Below are 19,472 nucleotides of genomic sequence, written 5' to 3'. Positions count from 1 at the left end.
AACCTTTGCATTTGATCTTTAAGATCTTCTTTCAAATAAGAAAAAAGCTATTGGGGGTATCTATCTACAGATAAATATTAAGCCTGACAAAGTACTTAACGTCTAATCTGTATTGCTTTCCTGCAATGTTAACTATGTTGAAGCACTTATTTTAACTGATATTATACACATTAATTATACTCTTATGTATGTAGATAGTATAAGAAATGTGCAGAATATGACAGTTTAATGGTGGAGGTATACACACATATTGATAGATGTCTTGTAATGCACTGTTGAGGAACCTGTGACCCAAGTGTTTCATTCATTGCATAACTACAGCGTAGTTGTGTATGATATATCAATAAACCTTAGAAAATCTTGAAATCTTGAAAGGGATGTGCAAAATAGCAATTATATACAGTTAATCAACTATTAGTAGAGAATAATGAGTAATTAATATACTTTATAAAGATCTGCAGATAAATGTTTAGTCTTCTCAAGCACCAACTATCAAATATCTCTCCTGATTGTTGGCACTTGACAATCACCTTACCTGAATTTTACTCAGGTGTAACTAAAGTCTGATTTAAGGGTTGTTTATATTTCACATAATTAATCAGAATCTGCAGAGTTACTAAAGTAAATGTAGTGGAGTAAAAATACCAGGTTAACCTCTGAACTGTAGTGGAGTAGAATATATATTAATGCTGCCCATTATGAATACAAGCGATTTTCACCCATGTAGTAATTACATGTTTTAAATGTGTACACACCAATGTGTTTCCTATCGCCTAAACCTCCAGGGCTGTACACAGTTTAATACTGTCAACTTCTAATTTTTGGAAAAACGAAAAGTCTTTTAAAACTACAATTCCCAGTAGAGACGTGCCATAGAGAACATGTTGCGAAACACAATAGCCAGTTTAGTTCTGTGGGAACGTAATTTTTAGGAGACAGGTTTGCACAAAAGGATGGGTACGTTTTTAGAAACAGAGGGACTATTTTCAGCGGCGGATTAAGGCAAATTGGGTGCTGTAGTGATGTTGGAGTCGTAGTAAAGGGCAGTTGGGTGTGTAAGATAGCATGACCATGATTTACTCCATTTTCCTAAATGTGTCGGTAATCATATTACAATTTTCTGTCACTGTAACAAAGTGTAGTGTCCTTGTTTGTACCCCAATGACAAAGATGGCAAAGAGTAAACTATCTAAGGATTGAAAAATGTTCCTCCTCTTGAATGCAACATCAGATTAAGAAAACCTGTTTATTCCTGTCGAGGAACCCCTTCACAGTCCAAGAATGAGTTATTTCATGTGTTAAATAAAGAGCAGTAAGACAATTAGACAAGTCTCCAGTGTGTGTGACAACAGTGTGTGTGACATTGATCTTTCTCAGAGCACCCGCCGACTTCAGGTCGATGATGTTTGATCTCAAACTGTTTTCTAACTGTGAACCGTTACGTACCAGTGGTGGAAGAAGTAGTCAGATTGAATTACAGCAGTTTTGGAATATTCTGAAGGAAATACTTAGTAAGTCTCCAGTTCTCGTAGATTGACACTTATTTCCATCTCTGTGGGAGACTTTCTTATATTCCCTAACATTGATGAATAGTTTCTGCTCCACAGGAAGCCATTAGCGCTTTAACACAAAGGGGTTCAAACGAGATAGATGTTCAACTATAGCCTTTGTGTTGTTCCCAGAGAATGGCAGTAATCCACTGCTGCTACTGTAACTCCTCGTACTGCGTGGTCCACTTTGTGTTCTCCTGTCACACGAGGACCCTGTTTCTGCTGACGGCCACCAAGGACAGGACCTGATGGAAGCACAAGATTGAGGCGGACTGATAATGACTGCAGGTGCTCAGGTGCTTTCTTTAATAAGTGCATTTAGATGATGCCTCGCCTTTGCATTCAAGTCAGGGACGTCGTTGCCAGGAGTTCCCGTTTGGCAGCTGAATGTGTTGTGTGTGATTTTGTCTTTGGCATTTTCACAAGCTGGGATATCAGGAGCCTTTGTAGAACTGCACTAATATTCCGTTGGTTTCTTAACACGTTTTTCTCGGTGCCATTACGGAGCCAGGAGAAGACACACAACTGCAACATGAGTTGTCTCGCTAGATGCTTGATCGTATTGATTCAAAGTAATTGAATGTAATATAATCCCTTTCATTACGCAGTCAAACAACCCCAGAAGAAGTATTCTGTTTCAAACAATAACACCACAGTGGTGTGAATATTTCTGTTGCTGAATAAATGAAAAACCATGTCAATAAAAAGCTAACGTAGTAGACTAGATGTGTCATTTTTAGAATGTACTTCTTTGGCTAGTTTGCAACTTGACTTAGTTGATCTTTTTAAGGTAAAGTAGGTTTCCAAATAGCATCCAGTTCACTACTCCTGGTTCCAGTTGAATGATTAAAGCCTCAGAAATAAGCCTCTGTTTTCATCAGGACAGTGATACATCATTTAACAAACGTCCACATGTGTTTGAAGTAATGCTCAATACTCCTCAAAGACTCTGATATGTTTCTTATCGCCACAAAAACATGGCAGAATGTAAATGATAGCTCCTTTTTGTTGGAAACATCTGCCTTTTAGGTAAAACAATGCTTAATGAGAAAGCATGAGAAAACTGATCAGGAATCAGAGCATGTGTATTCAGAGCAAGTGAAGTCATGATTCTCTATATTTCTAATAATTAACCAGCGGGGTTAATGACTCATGTTGTGCTAAATCAAAGGTTAAGACGTCAAGATCTTCCGGATCGTCGTTAGGAAGCAATAATGGTCCAACAACTTCCAGATTTGAGGCTTTCATATAATGGACTCTCACCTATTCATACAAAACGAAATAAAATACAAAACATTTGGAAATGCCAATAAAGACTTTGCCTACTCCAGCAGACATTTCATGGGGTGCCGTTTGGATAACTGGGTTAGGGTTAAAATCCACTGGAGGATTTTATACTCTGGGTTTAATCTCTGGCTCTCTGTCTTCTCTCTGCTCCAGCACACACTGCTCTCCTCGGCGACTTGTACTCGCAAACAAAATTGCAGCGAGGGGCACGCGTAGCGCTGCTGCCACAGGTGCGAAATGTCGAAACTTGATTTAGGTACCTTATGAGCTGTGAAAACAATAGCCCCAAAATGTCAGAAGTAATCTCGCAATCTGGTGCCCTCTCATGGCCGGCTGCCTCGGGGCTCCGGCGGTTCCAACATTAAACACGGGCATGCTGAATTACAAATGAGATACTCCACTGAAAGCATGTATCCTCACATCAAATACCATCCCTGGTGACCTTGAGATATCATGGACAGCAGCGTGTATCCTGAAGTAATGATACAGTAACCCTCAGTCCTCTCCCTCGCCCTGGGATGGTGATTTAGGTGTTTCTGTTCGAGTAGGATCCTGCATCGTAGACAGATTTTAGGCAACAGAAAGGAAGGCCTAAAGCTGTTTCTAGAACACAATCTGTCATATTAAACAGGTCCAATAATGCTCAAGATATGCTAAACTTCATTTGGTTTAAGCAACATTGTATTGGTTTATTTGTTGATTGTCTATGCCAGACTAGTTCCAAACCATCACGAGCAGCCTCTCTGAAGACGAGGCACGGTGCTAATAGAACGCACCCCTTGATATATGGCCTACCTTAATGTCGGTGTGTGAGGCTACCTGACGCTTGTTTAGGCTATTACAGAGAAACTGTATGCCTTCTGGCTTCCTCTATTGCGCAGGGAGATCAGTGAGCTCCACAAACAGGCTCGGTTTATCAGTTTTGTAATGTGTCTCTGAAGACAACTTAATAGTCTCTTTACAAGGACACATCAAGAAAAGCAGTGAAAAATGGCCTGTTAAACTGTTTTCTCTTTTATTTTCTATCTCTGGCACACAGTCAGCCGGAAGCATATCACACCTTAATCAGAGATAGAAGGAGGACCTCAGGAGCCATATGCCTTTGATTGAAGAAAAGCCTCGAATCTGTCAACGTTAGAGATACACACAGCTGAGCTCAAAGTACTTTTCTCAGTCTATAAACAAATCTTCAGCTAATTCTGACGTGGCTTACAAAACGATATTCCTCTGATGTAGACGTGGTAGTGTGGAGGTAATCAGCTCCATCGGTGCTTTGTCAGTGTCTCGCAGCTGGCTGCCGGATCACACGGAGCCACCGCTTTCTCCAGCTCAACGCCCGACAACTGGAATAACTTAAAGCTGGTTTAGAAAATAACACATTCTTCTCAAACTTCAAACTCAATCCAGCCGAAAAACATGTGCCCAAAAGCATCTATCTATTGTGTGAGAGAGAATGAATCCCTGCACAAGTCTGAGCGAAGCATCCCGTGGTGAGACGTCTGAAACACTGAGGGAAGTCTTGAATCATTGAAGTCGAATTGTTCACTTCTTTTTTGTGGTTTTCCCAAGATGACCTTTAACTCACAGATCGTATAATTGAGGTCTGGAGATGCTTGTATTGCTACTCGTCATAATGGCTCCAGCAGAGGTCCGATCAGCAGGCACACTGGGGAGGAAGGCTTCACAGGAAGTAGAGTCCCTGGTGCTTGAAACGTTTTCAGTCATCTGTTAGCATTATCATTTTCTCACCCCTGCACAAGAAGAGGGTGACTGCTTTCGATTTTGGAAAGCCTTTGCTCTAGTGACAATCTCAGGACTCTATCGACCACACGAAATGGAGCTGAGGGGACTCAAATGCAGGAGGCAACAGCTAACTTTGTTATGCTAGACACAGCTAAACTGAATGTCATGTAACAACACAACAGGGATCAAGCAAGGGTTGAACAGAAAATCAGGACTTACATGCAGACGGATCTGATGAGGGGATGAGGTGCAGCGGGTTGCAGGGCTAATGAGGAACAGGTGAATCTAATTAGGCCAGGACAGGCAATTAAAAAAGGCGGGAAAACAAACCAGGAACAGGGGAAGAGCTGATTGGCTGGGAAGACCAATGAGGCTGATGCAAACCGAAAGAGACATGACACAAGGTGGGAGTATTTAAAAAAACTAAACGGAAGCAGATCAACTAAAAGAAGGATAATGAAGCCATGTTTAGGTCTGATGGGGCTCTGAGGATGCTAGCCTCCGGATCCACACAAACACACGTCACCAATGCTCTACTCATGGCTCTTGGTAATGTGAAATAAAGTTGCTATAGGCTACCTCCCCCCTCACTACTGCACACCCGCTGGATTTTTAAACCCATCCAATTTGCCCATGTTCTTCCCAAAGTAAAGTGTTGTACTGCAAAGTCTTAAAGCTCTTAAAATGGAAATAGCTTGTTTGTGGCGTGTAGCCGTTACCGTTATTAAGAGTGAAGATGCGTGTGGAGATGCTCCTCCGCCACCTGCCTGAGAGCGGCTGGCGAACGGTCCCCGGGAGCGCAGCCTTCTGATCACACTGCGGTGACAGAGAACACCTGTGGACGGCCGCTGGAGATAAGACTTGTCAGGCTCCGAGAAGCAGCCCGGCCCCTGCATACCAATGGCCTGGGGGGGGGGGGGGGGACACACGACGCTGACGACAAACAGAGACTCGAGGTAATTCTATTCTATTATTCAAAATATAAATCAGTTTATTGATAACAAAAGTGTTTTAAATTCTTAGTTTGATGTGTTATACCCGATGGCTCTGCGGTGAATAGAGAGTGCTTTGGAGAGCAATCCCGTTCAATAATGAATAAATAAAGGAGATATTGTAAGAGAAAACTAACAATACAAATATGGAATGATCCAATACATTCAAGAACAACGTTTTTTCAGCTTATTCTTTGCAAAAAATGTATAGAAGTTAACTTTAATGTTACTTTACAAATACATTTGATTTCATAATGCAGGAGGAATTAACGTAACTGGCTTTGCTTTAGCCAACAATCACAGCCAGTTATCTCCATACAATTGGCCTCTAAAGCAATTATTCCACATCTTCAAAATGGTGGTTGTAATATAAAGGAAGAACATATTTAGCCTCGAAAGCCAACACTTTATTTTCTGGAGCGCAGGAAGGATTGGCCTATTGACAGCAGCGATGCTGCACTATCATTACAGATAGTGGTAATGAGAAACAGGGAAAAGAGCATGTACTTGTCACTACTGGCTGGAGTGTGTTGATAAATAGTCCCAATTAGCAGTAACCTTCAAGGAGCAAGGTTTTACCACGAAATCAGCTGTGTTGGCCTCGAACGAGTCCTCGTGCTCACGTGATTGGACGTCTCAAAACGGTGAAGAACTTTATCGTCAGCGGTGAAGGCCTTCAGAGTTTCAATGTGTCCTTATGTGAGGGAGTTTGTGAAGAATGCTCACCTGTGGTTGGTACTGTTTGAGAGATGTATTGCTGAGAGAAATGATAAGGAACACTACATTTTAATATGTTTCCCTGATTTTGCTATATCATCCAATCGTGGCAGTTACAGCCGACAATAGATAATCAATACATAGCGAGGATAGAACTGCCTCCAAACAAAGCATGAAACTCGTAGTCTTTTAGACAACGTGTTGCATTTCTACAGACAAGTAGCTTAGTACCGATCGATAACGGTGACAGACTGATCTGATTTTTAATGAAAGCCGTTATTGGCAAACCCCCACTCCGATCATGAAAGCTTCTCCAGTGTCTATTGTTGGTGCCAGCAGAGCGTCCTCCAGTGTCACAGGAAGCTGTTCAGAGAGGTGACACGCACTCTTAAACTGAGGGGAGCTCCTTGAGATGTTCACACATCAAAAGGGATTAATTCCTTTAAAGTTGATAATCACAGCGTTAATTATACTTGTTTACATCTTCAGACGTATAATCAGAATGCCCCATGAGTATTCATGAGTCCTTGATTATGGATGCGGTTTAACACGGAAGAGGCTTTAGTCCTGAGGCACCTGATGGTGCTAGAAAGGGAATGCCATGAATGCATGATTAATGCTGTCCACAGAGCAATCACAGGTTTGTCTCAACAGGAAATGAAGGGTTCTGTCGAGAAGATGAAGATGTCTGTCACCGTTGTGTTATGACTGCATGATTGGGATGTGTCTCATGCATGGCCGTGTGGAAGAAGATGTGTTGGAAAAACAACTCAAAAGGCGCATTCACACCGCAGTACTTTCCCCACAAAGGTTCATGAGAACTCTTTTGTCGCGTTCACACCAAAAAGAGCCGGAACTCAAGTTAGTTAATGAGAACCTTTTCACCCCCTTTTCAGTCCCGGAGTAGCATGAAGCTGCAGCGTCGGAGACAGCAGTTACAGGACCGCACTTGTAGAACCGCACACACAGGTCCCGCGTCACGGCGGCACGTGACGGAGCACGTTCATGAATGTGAACGTCAACGCAGAGAATGTGAGTAATGTGAAGTGCTTTTACAGTTTTATTTGTTTAACATTAATAACAATTCCGGTGTCTTAACATGAACTATGATAGTGTTAAGGCAATACAAACACACATCTGTTTGCTTATGATAGCTTCTAACCGTATTAAAGTCTCTAAAAACAACTATTCCTTAGCTATAGCTTTCGGCAAAAGCATTACCAAAAGCATTAGCTTCGTTAGCATATTTGATCATTTGTTTAATGAAACTAGCGTGATTTTGGCAAGCCCAACTAGGTGTCATAGTTGAGTAATTAAATCACTGATTACAGTAAGAGTGTGAGCAATGTGAATCATGTTTTTTTTTAAGTTAACAACTATTCTGTTGTATTGAACAGCCATACGAGCAACAAGTGCTAAATGTAATCTGTTAGCCTATGATGACTCGCTGCAAAACCAACTGTTAACCATTTTGTTTATTTGTTTAATGAAACTGTATGTTATGGTTATGTTATTTGACAGAGGCTTTTATCCAAAGTGACTCACAAAAAACATAAAATAACCATAATTAACATTAGAATTTCAATACAAATAGTTACATAGTCAAGTTACATTACTTATTACAATTTAACAGGGTAATTACTCATCTGTAACCTACTACATTTAAAAAAAGTAAACTTCCCAACCCTAATGATTAATTATTATTCTTATTGTTCTTATTGTTTCAAAGGCATGGCCAAAGGTTTGCCTTCTGGACTCTGGAGGCCAGAAGCTTGCTGGAGGGAACCCTTCAGCCAATATTCAGAGTGCCACGACAGGTTATCTCCCTCGAGAGGGAACAGCAGACCCCGCCTCACCCCCAGTGAAGAAACAGCAGACCACGCAATACAAATAAATAAAAATGTATTCTGAACTGACATGCCTCTCGGTCAAACTGCTTGTTTATCTTTTGCAGAATTATGATACTGTAGAAGGAACAGTGTTTAACAGTGTTGTTTTCTTTTGAATAATAATGAAACGAGAATTATAAACATACCCAAAACTAAATTTACAGTGTTGTTTAATATACATATAAAAGACATAAAAGACTATATTTTTGAAATTCTCAACTAAATTAACAGAATATATATATGAACATTCATGTGAACGTGCGTTGACCGTCACGTGCTCCGTCACGTGGGACCCCGTCACGTGACGGAGCACGTGACGCGTGACCTGTGTGTGCGGTCGTGACGCGTGACCTGTGTGTGCGGTCGTGACGCGGGACCTGTGTGTGCGGTTCTGTAACTGCTGTCTCCGACGCTGCAGCTTCATACTATTGCCTTTTCAGTGAGATGGGTCTGGCTGCAGACCGCAGCAAGGAGGCGGATCCTATAGGGGCGTTTCCTATAGGGGCGTTTCCTAACTTTTTTTTATCCAATAGCAACTTAAGGGATTCCAGCTGCTTTTATAAATCCTCGCAGAAGAAGTCATTGTTCTAGTGATGGGTAAACTGAAGAGCCCTTTGGGAGCCGAAAGAGCCGGCTCTTCTTGGCTCACCAAGAAGAGCCGGCTCTTTCGGCTCCCAAAGGGCTCTTCAGTTTACCACATATTATACCTTTTAATTAAATCAAATGTAGCCCTGTTTTGACTAATTATTTATATGTGTACACATATATCACCTAAATTATTCAAGACATCCTTTGTACTAAAGTATTCAAAAGTAAAAATTACATGTTTAATATAAATTATTTGCTGTGGCCAATTGTTTTCATTGCATTTACAGACCCGTGTAACTCTCTGATACCACCCAATGAATGCATTGACTTGCTTGTAGAACCACGCTACACAAAACAAATGGCAACACCTATAAAAACTATTTTTAAAAAGGGGCTACTGTATCAACCTATATAAAGTATATAAATATAGTTTTTCTCCCTGCAGGAGAGGGGAGCGTGCTTTGAGATCAACTGCTAGGCTGCAGCGGGGAGAAGAGGGGGACAAAAAGAGATCTCCGTCCTCCGTGTTTTATTCTTATAGAAGTAAGAAGAGAAGTAATGGGTCAGAAACCCTCCTTTTTACGCAGCGGTCCAGACATAGACATCATAGCTACGGCGACACATATTCAGTTGCCAGTTACTTTTGGCATTAGGGCAGGGATATCTTTCAAGGTTTGACATAATGAATTGTGCTACTTTTAAAGCAAGCAACGATGTTTTCAAATCTGTAATCAAAAAGCTCCTCAAAAACACTATAGAAGCAGTTCCTGCCGTTGTTACGTTAGTTCAAACAGTAACAACGGACTACTTTTCTTAGCGGATGCATGTCAATTTAAATCAATACATAAAACTATTTTTTAAATCAATAAAATCTTTTTCTAAATCCATAAAAGCATTTAAATTATTATTGGGAGTCATGTCGTTACTTTGTTGAGAATGTGGCCATGTGTAATAAGCGGGATATGTCCACATTGCACATTGCATAATGTGCCTTCATGCCGATCTAGATCCCTCCGCAAAGAAAAAACACAAAACGGCTCGCGGGCGAGAGCCGGCTCCCGTCGTTCACTATAGGAAACGCCCCTATAGGATCCGCCCCTATAGGATCCGCCTCCTTGCTGCGGTCTGCAGCCAGACTCTATTGTTTTCAGTCCCTGCTAGAGAGCAGGGACTTTCGTGGGAGAAAAAGGTTCCTGTGTCTGATTGGCTGGGCGGACTGCAAACCACGCCCCGTAAAACTCCCAAAAAGTTTTGTGAAGCCGCCATTTTATTATCCTCGCATTAGCATTATTAGCATTAGCATTAGCCCAGCGCAGAAACGCAGAGAGACTAATTTATGGCAACACAAAAGAAAACATGGGAGCGGTGGAGATGAGGAGGTGTCGGCGTTCTGGCGATTTACTCAGAAGGCTTCCGGCCGGGGACTTTGGGCGGCAGTATACGCCGTGAAGTGGTTTGCGGCCTGCCAGTAAACCCAAAGCAGAAGAAGAAGAAGAAGTGACGTCAGCGGCTTCATTTGCCTAATCCACCCCCAGGGACTTATTATTGTGAACGCGATCTGTACTTAGTTCATGCGAACTAAAGAGTTCTCATGAACTAAGTACTCATGAACCTTTGTGGGAAAAGTACTGCGGTGTGAACGCGCCTCTTCAAAGAAAACTGGAGCCTCAAAGTGCTTGTTTCAGTTTTACATAATACACACAGGCAGCCTTTACACACAACAGCGCTGTCCGTGGTCCTGAAACAGAACCGATGAAAAACAATGCACGTGATAGCGACATGTGAAACTGCATGGCTGCAGGCAGTAGGATTGGGTACAATATGATACAGCATACTTTATTCTCTCTGTTCGGAGACTTGGTCTAAACTCCATCTTACAGTTCAAATAAAATAATCATACATACTAGGAGTCTAACACAAAGACAGGAATGTATCGAGTTAGACGTTATATATTCTACAGCCGCCCTTTAAAGGTGTGCTAATGCTTTTCCAATAGAAAACTCCCCACTTCCATTGTAGAGATTGGGGGAGAAACTTGTTCCAAGGTCTCGCGTCTGACACAGAGAGAAGCCTCTGGAACAGATTCAGTGGCTAACACACTCCGATTGTCACTCTGGGCTTTACACGAGCTGTTATGCAATCTGAAATGACCCTGAATAAGAACGTGGTCAACAGGGACCGACAGCTTCATCCTGCTTTGGGTCCCGTAGCTGTGCACATCGCCCTGTCTGCGGTGGTTTAGGCGTCACATGGAATATTGATGTTCTGATAATAAAGGAGCCTTTCATACCCCACCGTGGTCTGGTGTGTATTTTCCCCTTTACCCTGGGCCACTCAGTGTGTAATCTCATGTCTGACCCTATCACATGATTCAGTCTGCCTAACTGTGGGAGTTTTAGATCAATACTTGTGTGTCATCACATTGAACACCAGCATGTCAGTACAGCGTGTAAAACTGTGCTGGAGAAAAACAGCAATTAGAAGTCCACAATTATTTAGCATCTGCCTCGCTAAGCTTCTTAAATTCTTATAGCGTTTCAATAAATCCCCAGCCCTGCTATTGTGACACTAAGAACAATTTCCCTTTTTCTTTTTAAATCTATTCCTCGGCAAACTGCTGACGAGGCGGCCATCTTGCCGCCTCAGCATCTCTCAAACAAACATCAACTTTCCTCCTTCAGAAACAGCCGCGTAAGAGTAAGGCTCAAATTAAAAATGCAGTTAGAGGGTGCAGATGGTTGGGTTTCAGCACCCAGGTCTGTGGGATGTTTAGCTTTTGGAACGGCGGCCTGGATGACGGCCACCTTTGGAAAGTGGTGTTGGAGGTGAAGGGGATCGAGCCACCGCTGACAGCATCTGGGCACTGGGCGCTGGAAGTGCGAGATGTCATGAATGGGCACGGTTTGAAGTGCCTAACTCATTTGAATCACTTATGGTGTTTTGCTGTATTATCCTGTAATTTGCCTCAAGCACTCATCCACAGCCAGCTCCTACTTCCCCCTTGAGGCTATGCCAGTGTTTAACTGCACCTGCATGCCCAGTAAACAAGGACATCAAATCAGAAGCAGTATGCCTTTACTGCCACATTAACACACTTTAAGGTAATGTTCAGAATCAGGCTCAACCCCTTAAATATTACACACATTACTGGCATATGAAAGATAGCATTACATGAATGATGCTCGGGTTCTGTGAGAAAAACAAGAGCCCGATGAGGATTATTAAATATACAGGCATCTCCTGCCGACATAGATACATAGCGCAGGTCTTGATTCAAAAGAAAAAACGTCATGTTCAAAGCGAGTGGGCTTGTTACTCCTGGTGTTCCCTTGTTCCAAACCAGTGGTAAAGAACTCCAGGAGCAAATGGCCTAGTTATTTGAATAAAAGAAAAAAAATGTAAGACTGGTGTGTCAACTGCATGCCAAATGAATCACAGCACAGCAGGACACACAGCATTAATTCAAGACACATGGTGGGGGTTGGGGGCCCGGCATTGAACACAATCAAAAGATTAGTAGTAGTTAGAAGGCTAAGAAAAATGTTGAGGGGGTGCTCACACCAGAACCTGTCCATAAAAGGCCCTTGTTTCAGTCCTATCCACACATGCACCCTTTACACAGAAGCGCTGTCCGTGGTGCTGAAACAATACCAATGAATAACAATGCACCACAGGCCTGTTCCTATCATCAGCCCCCAGTCCTGCATGGATTCTTAGTTACATCTGGACTGGGTTCCCAAGCAAGAAAGCTTTTCTATTTCCCCTGTTACCGAACTCTTCCTGTTTGCACCCCCCCCTCTTGTTGACTTACTCACCTGTGTGGCGAGTATTAGTCCAGTGAACTCTAAATGTTCAGTGCTGGACTAACAGGCCTCCTGCAGAACAGGTTCACTTGAGGCCGAATAAATAACACAACACCTCGTGGCATGAGGTTGAACCTGACTGCAGGCAGAGGGAGGAGGGGGGAGGGGGGTGTTGACACTGAGCCAATCAGAGGACGGCCTGCTCCAACCTGAACAGACGGGCTGGCACTGTTAATATGAGCCTCCAAATGTATTCCAACTGACTTGACGGAGAACAAGTGCAGTGTGGAATACAGCTTAAATGGGAAATTCCGTCCAAGAGCTGTCCATGGTCCTGCAATCTGGCTCTACTATGTTCCTGCTTCTGCTTCTGCTGCCATGACTGTGAAGCTGCTGCTTTTAAGATAACCTCTGCTTTGTACACTCACCAGGTTAGTGGAGTTAAACACTCTCCTAGTTCTCCCTTCCCTTCCCAGAGCAGAAACTGCTTGCCTGCTGGCTGCTCCTGCTAATACAGAGCGAGGACTGATGAGCTTCGAGGCCGGGCTGATTTATGTCGCTTCTCATGACATGCCGGCCGGGTCTGACATTCACCTGAGGGGGGGGGGGGGAGCTGGCTGGACGGCGTTTGACCTTGGCAGCTGTTTTCCGGAGAATCAGTCACTCTTTTAAAAAGCAGCCTGGCTAAATGTGTGTGATGAGCTCCTGAATAAACCAGAGGAACACTGCCTCCCTAAGTCATCGACTTTGTGACACACTTCGTAGCTGAGGGAAATGCAACGTGCAAGGACATTTGGGGATTCTATTGGCACTATTTTCCATTATAAAAATACAATATAATACTAGATATAGGGTTATAAGGGAGCATACTCGAAAGTGCAGCCTGAGGATAGCACTTGAATAAATGTGCTTAATGCAGTTACTAGAGAGCGGCTCAGGGATACATGCACCTCTTGTTATGAATGTGAGTCATGACTTCAGCATGGAGGAGCGTGGATCGCTGCAGATGAGCACATTTCCATTAAAATCACACACGTTCACCACCCCCCCGACATTTTGAATAAATACAACTCTGTGTATCGGTATTATTTATGATTATCAATTAAGAAGAGATTGCTAATGGGTTCACCCGGTTTCATTTGGTGCCATCGGACACGGAAACATTTTCAAATCCATGTTGTAGCTTTTATTCATTAAACGTCATCACAAATGGTTTAATCAAAAGTGAATAACGGGCTAAGTTCGAGGTGCATTCCTCCGCAGGGAGAAACAGTTATTGTGCACACATCTGCAGGGAGTGAGGACACAGAGGCAACCATAGACTGTACATATAAAGGAGGCGAAAAAGAAATCACTTTATTTATGATGCATGTGCTGCTCATCCATGTACACGGAGCAGACTCATCTCTCACTGTCAGCCTCCGCTCCCTCCTCACAGACTAACTCCTCTCGGCGTGTAATTATCGACTGCGCGACACCCCGATGATTTATCGTCATTATTTCAGCAGCAGATCAAACGTATATCTGGATAACGGCTGTCATCTTCAGGATCAGTACAGGGACACTTAGCATGAAGATTGATGCTGGTCCATCAGACGGTCATGGGAATGAAGCGGTGAGACTTCCCCCCCCCTTTAATATAGGGGACGCATATTATGAATGACTTTATGCACGTTCATCCAACGGCCTGTTTTAAATCTGAAATCTGATTTTCAGCAACTCAAAACTGAAAAACCAACAGTTACAGTCTCCAATATTTCAATTTGACTTCGTAAGGATACCAGATATGAGCGAGCATCAGCGTCTGGTAGAGTGTCCTCACCTCCGAGGAGCAGACGCAGAGCAGCCAATCACAGGGCTGCGTCCTCTGCCCCACTTTAATGTGTGTCTGCTCGTCCCCTCAGTGCACAGATGCAAATGCAGAAAACAAGGATTTCCACCCCCGCTCATTTCCACACATCCGTTGTTCCTGGCCTCGCCGCGACCTCTGGCTGTTTGAGAATTCATCACAGAGCACCCGAGCTATTTAGCATCACGTAATATCGCCACACATATTTCAGTTCAATAACTCCTCCATTGTTTAGTGATTAAAGCGAATAGAGTTGTATTCCTCGCCGCTAAACGGACTGTTATAGTGCGTCCCCCCGCTCCCCGGTGCGTCTGTTGGCGAATGATAATGCAGGCCGTGAAAATGTGCCATCTTCTATTTATAGGAAGGCGGCCTAATAACTTGTGTCTGACGTTTCTTACAGAGGTGATTCAACTGTGCTGACACGGGACTTTCAGGTTCTGTTCCAATAGGGTTTTTGGAGGGAAAGGACACAGGAGAAGTGGCAGCCATGAGAAGAGCTGTTCGAAACATCTGGATGATATGAAAGTAATATGTAAGGTTGGTAGAGGCACTCGTTAAACAAAGAGGCTGCTGATAAACTAAAACCCAATAAGTGAGCATCCATGGTAACAAATAAGGGGCATCATTATAAAAGCATATCAAAGTGATGAGCTAGCAGCACCGTTAATAGATAGTCGAAAGCGCATGATGCACATACACAGCTAATGTGTGGGATACTCTGGAGCAGATTCATAGCAGCGGCTTATAGACCCATGGAATTGGCATTATACGCAGCCGCTATCTGCTTAGCACTAATGCTATTGCAGTGCGAACATCCCCATACCATGGAGCAGATAAGTGAAATGTGTCTTTGTGGTGTCTGACTGCGATGATACATGTGACTAAGGGTTTTTAAATGAAGTCTTAACTGGAGTGCCGCTTCTATCCAAAGCTCCTCAGGATAATCAAGAAGCGAAAATATAAACCCGGGTTGGAAAAGAACGTGTAATAATTGTGTACTTTTATTTTCACGACACATCCTGACAGGACCCCCCGTTTCAACATGCTTAAGTTACTATTAACTCCCTAAAGACGCTAATAACTTGACGCTAACTGCGTGCGGCCATTAGCACTAATCTCTGTTAATTAGATGGTAAATAACCTCCTTTAAAAGAAGCTCAGCGCAAGTTCTTTCAGGACGACTGGTATACATTCACTCTGCTTATAATCAGCTCATCACGGGCTTCCTGCTAACCTATTACATTCACCTCAATCTCAACAGCCAATCACTGTGCTGCAGCCACACTTTAAAATGGTTCTCCTCTCTCCTGCTGTGATTTCAGGTGTTCAAGCTGCCGCCCGCATCAAATCCAGATCTTCAGCATCATCATCACCAGTGTCTAGACCCAGGGGGGGGGGGGGGCAACTTTTGCTTGACAGCTCAATTTGGCTGCATTTCACCACACGGTCCCATACTTTAAGGTTGTTGGCAGAGCAATCCTCTTTTACTTTGCCCCTTGGAGTCCTCATTTGCTAAGTTGGTAAATAGCACCAGTCCATGAATCACCACAAGTTCAATTATGCAAAGATAAATAACGATTGTGGTGAATCCATTGAAATGAAGTTGTTTCTCTTTGGGATGGTACTTTTAATTCCTCTGCTGGTGCCAGTCAGCGAGTAAAATACTGCATAATACTTCAATGTGAATGTAATACAAACGGTACATTGTGTATGAGATTATGACCAGAATGAAACATTATTCATTTGTATTTAATTTTAAGTTCTGTAGAAGCACTTACCTAATGCTGTAGCGTCCCTGCACAACTCCAGTTTGTAATGAGCGGATCATTTATTGGCATATGGAAATCTGGAAGCGTTGTTTCCTGATGAACAGGCCCAAGGAATCACTGACTGGTTCGAACATGATGGGCTGTCTGACTGAGGGTCAATGAGGATTTTATACAAATGAATTCAAGAGCCTGTCAAATGGAACAGCTGAGAAAAAGCTCGTGTGTAGCCATTACACAAGAGCACATAATAGCCAAATGGAAATCCTTGTAAAGTCAGTGAGGAAGAACTTAGGACAATATGTGTTTATGCTTCCAAACCTTTTCATGCATTCATTTAGACAGTCCTTTCAAATGGGAGACAACACCAAGAAAGAAAGCCAAACGACGCACATCCTCCTTTTTCAAAATGCACAAGTGATTATGACAGCGTGTGTTATTATTGTAGCGTCAGTCATTTGCATCTCGCTGTGGAGAAATGAACTCATTTCATGGTCCGCCGGGTGGTTCGGGGGCCCACAAATAAGTGCGAATTGCTACTTGCCCAGGGTTTGGATGTCCGGGGCACAAGCATGAGGGAGTTGGAGAAATGTGAAAATGAAGACTCAGTAATGCCCGGCCTGGGCGTACATTAGCGCTAAGACATTTGCATATTGCTTTCCTTCACATGCAGCAAAGAGAGATGGCTCATTTCCAAAACCTTTTCGCAGAGAGGAGGCTCTCCTGTCCCCGTCTCAACCTCCTGGACCCAGCTCCCCTCTGTGAACCCATGCCAGGACTCATGCCATTCCAAAAGTCAAGGTCATTTGAGCAGCTACGTTTAGCATCCATCATCAATAATGTATCGCCGTATGCATTTTGAGACATTCATATAATTACCGCACACGAACGAGGCCATCACTGAGAAGACTGGCAGCCTCTACTGAATTCTATGGCGTTATGCACTGTGAGACACTGTGGTGGGTTCAAAGCACATATGGAGGATTCATTCACAAAGCAAGACAGGAAGTAGCTATTACTCCAACAGATTTAGACCTAAAAACACTTTTGATACTTCGAGAATAAAACGACTGAGGGATACCACAGGGCTCCGTTCTTGGCCCAGGCATCTTTTCTTTTCGTAAGCAAAATATAAGAAGCAAAAAACATGAATATGTAGCAATAACCAGAATACTTTGGATATCAAGCAGTTATTGGAACACCTAAATATTAGCAATTAGCACACATATGAGAGGAAGTATTAGAAATTTGAAAGTTGTGATCCTTTATCGAGGCTAGATTTGCTCCATAAGTTGTAGCATAGTTGTATTGGAGGATGTTTTTTGTCCCGCTGGCGTGGCTCAATCTCTCTCATCAGAGAATACATTTCAGGCAGTATCTCAACTCTGCACTGTTGCTGCTCCTGTAGATACTTTTCAAATGCATCATCACTCAGCACTTGGCCTCAAGCAGCTGCATGTGCTTCCCTTCAAGACACATCGGCGTCACCAGTCAGCTTTGGTCGCCGAGCTCCCCATGTCACATCGCTCATACTCACTTTGGTTTGAACCTCGCTCGCTCCCTTTCGCTTGTGCCCGGACTGAAATAGAGCTGCGTCTCTGTTCGTAGCCACCGGGCAAGACGAGGAGGAGAGGAGCGGGAGAATAGGGAGCGTCACTACGGGCGACAAGACGCTGCGGCGGGTGCTTCAGACGGGGGAACGGAACAGACAAGTCACCATGTACAGCAGTCACTTTCCATCAGCCAGTCCTCAACGACTTGTTGGATCCAAAAAATGGGTCAGAAGTCTATTTTAGGAAACGCATAAGAAGGAATGTTTCCACAAGTCCCAAAGCAACAGGGGTCTAATGTATTCCTTGAATCTTCCAGCCCAGGGCGACACCATAAAGCTGAATGTCTAATAAGTACCTCATTTGGGCCTGAGGCGGAACAGGTTTAAGAAGGCCTTATCTCGGTTATGCTCTGGCCTAACATCCCTATTGAATTTGGAACATCAAGCTTTCCTTCAAGGGGGGATATAGATTCCAGGGACATTCCAGATCCATCCCGCCATAAGTTCTAAACTGCCTTCTGGGGCTCCTAGACACTTGGTTGCAATTTACCTGGCATCTACCCATGATCTATTCGGCACAGAACTTTTCAAAGTGCTGGGTAATCAGTGGTGCTGAGAGAGCCACGGAGAGCGTGAGAGGCCAATAACTCTGGTAGTGAGGCTCCTTCATCCTAATGGCCGCTCTGCTGGCAGCTGTGGGAAGTTGTCCTGCACTGCAGTGATTGCAATCCTTGGAAGACCTGTCGTTCAGATCAGCACTAATTAGTTTGCACCCACGCACATGTAATGCGGTCTGAAAGCAAAGCAGGGGTCACTCAGACATCAATGCGTCTCATATTTCTTTTGATTATGATTCATTGCCTTGCCTCCTCTGCCTCGTTGCTCCCTGTTTCTCTGTTTCTGCTCATTGTCTGCGCGACAAAGCCAGATGAGATATGAAAGCAACACCGCTCTGCCACTCTGTGCTCCAGTCATGTTTCTTTTGTCTTCCAATGAAAACATTTCAGTGCAGACAGGATGGAAGTGCTAAAACTGTATAATCAGCTTAAAGACCTGTACAATTTCCAATAGTTCTTTATTTAGCTCCACTGCACAAAGAACAAGTCCATTGATTGAAACAAGACAAACTAACCCTAGAAATGCTGATCATTGACTTAATTCTTCAGTGTTTTTTGTTTGTTTTTTAGTAGGAAAAGTCAAATTTATTGATTTATAAGAGCATTTAGCTTCACAGCCTCAGCTAGCTACCAACGTCTGACTGAATAATGCAGTGTTTGGAATAAACCCCCCAAACAGCTGCCTTCAGAACGCACAGTGCATTTAAACTGCATTATGCTGATTTGTTTATGCACATTCTTCAACTATATGCAGTGCTGGATTTGTGTTTTGACACTACAACCCCAGGGGGCTTTCCGTATGCAAATACCTTTGCCGTGGACAAGGAAAAACTTCCCCAAAGAAATCCCACGATGAATCAAACTGGCAAAAAGTCGGTCAGCTGGGTAGCAAACTATTCTTCACTGTGTTTACAGCCAAGCTCATTAGTCATGCACACTGCACTGTATGTGCGGCCATGCTGAAAAGATGACCTTATGCTTCTACCCAGAGTACAGTGTGGGAGTCAACCAATGGCTGAAGACATTCGAAAGCTGCCTATATGTTACTATGAACTTTCATGAAGTGAAAACGCATCCAAACGGTGGCAGCGACCTGTCAATCACAAGGTAGCACCG

The sequence above is a fragment of the Pseudochaenichthys georgianus genome, chromosome 2 (assembly GCF_902827115.2).
Source record: "Pseudochaenichthys georgianus chromosome 2, fPseGeo1.2, whole genome shotgun sequence".
NCBI classification, from domain to species: Eukaryota; Metazoa; Chordata; class Actinopteri; order Perciformes; family Channichthyidae; genus Pseudochaenichthys; species Pseudochaenichthys georgianus.
The sequence above is the reverse complement of the archived record's forward strand: the minus strand, read 5'-3'. Positions refer to the sequence as shown.